Source organism: Molossus molossus, unplaced genomic scaffold (assembly GCF_014108415.1).
Source record: "Molossus molossus isolate mMolMol1 unplaced genomic scaffold, mMolMol1.p scaffold_m16_p_5, whole genome shotgun sequence".
NCBI classification, from domain to species: Eukaryota; Metazoa; Chordata; class Mammalia; order Chiroptera; family Molossidae; genus Molossus; species Molossus molossus.
Genome location: NW_023425388.1, coordinates 99,897,205 through 99,901,009, shown reverse-complemented (window position 1 = coordinate 99,901,009; position 3,805 = coordinate 99,897,205). Strand labels below are relative to the sequence as shown.

The 3,805-nt window shown below is 35.0% G+C and overlaps 1 pseudogene; it reads left to right on the top strand.

Annotated features, from left to right (window-relative positions):
* Positions 1-3,276: 3,276 nt before the first annotated feature.
* LOC118617025 lies at positions 3,277-3,594 on the top strand (annotated as a pseudogene).
* Positions 3,595-3,805: the final 211 nt, after the last annotated feature.

The following is a 3,805-nucleotide window of genomic DNA, read 5'->3' as shown; positions in this document are numbered from 1 at the left end:
ATGCAAACCAGAATCTCTTCCCATAGGAAGCTGAACTAGAGATAAAATGACAAATGTATGCATAATTTCTTAGTAAACATTGTGGTGCTCTTATATTGTACTGTAAGCTAACATTTACTAGGAGTGGTTTAATGTAAATAAATAAATAAAACAAAAGAATCCTAGAAGAAAATGTAGACAACAAAATTTCAGACATCATACGCAGCAGAATTTTCACTAATACAACACCTAAGGCAAGAGAAACAAAAGAACAAAATGAACACATGGGACTACATCAAACTAAAAAGCTTCTGCACAGCAAAAAAACAAACAAACAAACAAACAAAAAACCATCAAAATGGAAAGGGAACCCAATATATGGGAGACCATAACTGCCAATGATGCATCAGATAAGGGATACATTTTCAAAATATATAGAATACTCATACAACTCAACAAAAGGAAGACAAAGAACCCAATTAAAAAATGGGCAGAGGACCTAAATAGACACCTCAACAAACAGGACATACAAATGGCCAAGATACATATGAAGAAATGCTCAACATCACTAATCATCAGAGAGATGCAAATTAAAACAACAATTAGGTATCACCTCACACCTGTCAGAATGGCCGCCATCAACACATCATCAAACAACAAGTGTTGGCGAGGGTATGAAAAAAGGGGAATCTAGTACACTGCTGGTGGGAATGCAGAATGGTGCAGACACTTTGGAAAAACAATACAGTATTTCCTCAAAAAATTAAAAATTGAACTGCCATTTGACCCAATGATCCCACTTCTAGGAATATACCCTAGGAAGCCTGAAACATTAATCAGAAAGAATATATGTACCCCTAGGTTCATAGCAGCACTATTTACATTAGCTAAGATCTGGAAACAGCTCAAATGTCCATCAGTAGACGAATGGATAAAAAAGCAGTGGTACATATACACAGTGAAATACTATGCAGCTGTAAGGAAGAAAGATCTCTTATCCTTTAAGATGACATGGCAGGACTTGGAAAGTACTATCCTAAGTGCAACAAGCCAAGCAGAGAAAGACAAATATCACGTGATATCACTTATTTGTGTAATATAATGAACTAAACAAACTGATGAACAAAATTGACCCAGAGACATAGAGGTAGGGTATAGACTGACAAACCTCAGAAGAGGGGATGTTGGTGGAAGGGAGAGATAAACCACAGAATTTATATGCATGTATGCATTACCAATAGATATAGAAAACAATGCTGGGGATGGGGCAGGGGGGATGGGGAGGAAGGTGTCAATGGGGGAACAGGAGAAACATCTGTAACAAAAATAAATTAATTAAAATAATTTTAAAAATACTCATTGCACAGAAAGATGCATATTTGTATGTAGATATGTGTGATATATATTCAAATAATACCATATACATTTTATTTGATAATTTAGAAAGTACTTTTTATGCATTTTGAATATTTTTATTATTGAAAAAATCAATTTTTGTTTTAGTGTTAAAATACTGATATTTTGTTGTTTCTTACAGCATTATCACAAATAATATCCTAGTATCAGTGAGATTGCTTTTATGTAAAATTAATAAACTGAGTAGATTATGAACATTAAATTCCTGATTAATAATAGTTCCATTGTTTTGGAATCCCTCCTCCCCTAATGAACTGATGACTGACTGCTGGACTTCCCCAGTGCTCTATTTTGTGTGAATGTGCATGCAATTCAACTAATGCAAGAAGTGAAAGCACTTTGAAAATCTATATAAATGTGTTATTTCTTCTCAAACTTTACTGGGTTAACTTATTTAACCCAGTAAGTTACCTTTGAAATTAAATCTGGGGTCAGCCTGTATGAAACTTTGAAAACTACCACTAACAGTGTTGACCCATAGCTTGCTAATCTGTTCATAACAACAGATTATGGATTTGTTGGTAAAAATGTAAAAGAGGGAGTTAAATAGTGAGACTACTACTGTTTACTTTAGCTAGCATTTTGTAATTTATTTGAGTAAATTAATTCTATGAATGATTAACATTCAAATTACTTTCATATACAAAAATTAGGTAGGAAAGTGGGAGGTCACAGTGGAAAAACTGATATACCATACTGTTGAACTTACACAAAGCAGAGTCTGCTAATCGGTTGCAAAGATTTGACTGTAAATGTGTATGTGTGTTTCTATTGATTATACACTCTTTAATTGTGATCCTCAAATACCATGTGTTACCACTCTTTTTTTGTGTGTGTCTCACAATATAATTGCATAATAAGTGATTCTGGGGATACCATAGCTCTTTAGTGTCCTTTAAGTAGTACTTAAGTTGTATTTTAATACATAAAACATGATTAAATGTAGTAGAAGATAATAGTTCAGTACTCTCTGAATTGATTTTTTCTATTGAGCTCATGATAATACAACTTCATTTCAGTCTACAGGGAAGGAAAATTTTTCCTATACCTAGCTTTGATGATTTCTACATTAATGATTCTAATATTCTTTGATATGAAAGTATCTTTCAGTGGCAATGCAGATGTGATGTAATAGACATAAAGTTCATAATGTTCAGGTTGCACTGATAAAGCTTAAGCCCCAATCTCTTGTGCACATTTTTATGTTATTTAAATAAGGTAGCTTTTACAGAATTACAAATGAAGTCTGCCTTACAACTTTTCTTTACGAAGATCACCAAACTGTTGAAATAAAAGATTTTACTCACACTTTCCTTATATCTGGAAATTCTATAATTTTAGAAAAACCACAGATCTATATAGATTTTCTCATTAAAATATTCTAGTTTTCACATGGTTGGTTCTTATCAGTAAATGATTCATTGCTGTCTTTACATTGTTTTGTTTGAAGTAAATGAAGATAAATCAGACTTACTATTTGGTGATTAACCTTCAAATGGTTAGCCTTGTGATAAAATAATCCTGACTCATATCTCTTTACAATGTAATGCAATATAATAAAATAATATAATTAATAATATAATAATTATAATATAATATAATATAATAAACATATATACTATAATATATATATAATATAATTTGTATATCCTGTTTCACAAGGTTTATGTACTGCCTGCCTGGGTCGAGACGCTGCTATTGGCAGCAAGAATAGAAATTAAGAGCAAGCATTTGGACTACTTGCCCCAGCTGCTGGTTAGTTGCTGGGTCCTTCCCAGGAAGCATAAGGCTGCGTTGGGGTGAGGCCCTCACTCCACTTCACTTCATCTGAGGACTAGCACTACGGCGGCCTGCAGCGCTCGCCCAGCACCCACCCGCACCATGGCCTCGAGCTCGGAGCTCGCCTGCATCTCCTGGGCCCTCATCCTGCACGAAGCTGGCATGACAGTGAGGATGATGTCAATATCCTTAATAAAGCAGCTGGCATGCATATTGATTCTTTCTGGACAGGCTTGTTTGCAAAGGCTCTGGCCAACCTCAACATTGGGAGCCTAATCTGCAGTGTAGGGGCTGGTGGACCTGCCCCCGCCAGAGGTCCTGCTCTCACGCCTGCTGCCCAGCTGAGAAGGAAGAGGAAGCAAAGAAAAAAAAAAATCTGAGGAGTCTGATGATGACATGTGCTTTGGTCTTTTTGCTTAAACCTCTTTTGTAACAAATTGAATAAAAAGCTGAACTCTGAAAAGAAAAAAGAACAAGCTTTGGAGACAATGTATACTATTTGGTCAGATATGTTGCTGCTATCTTTGTGGATCTGAATAATTTCCCCAACCAACTTTTCTGAACTTCAAGTTTGTTTTTTTCTTCTTCTTTCTTTTGTGTGTGTGTGTGTGTGTGTGTGTGTGTGTGTTAT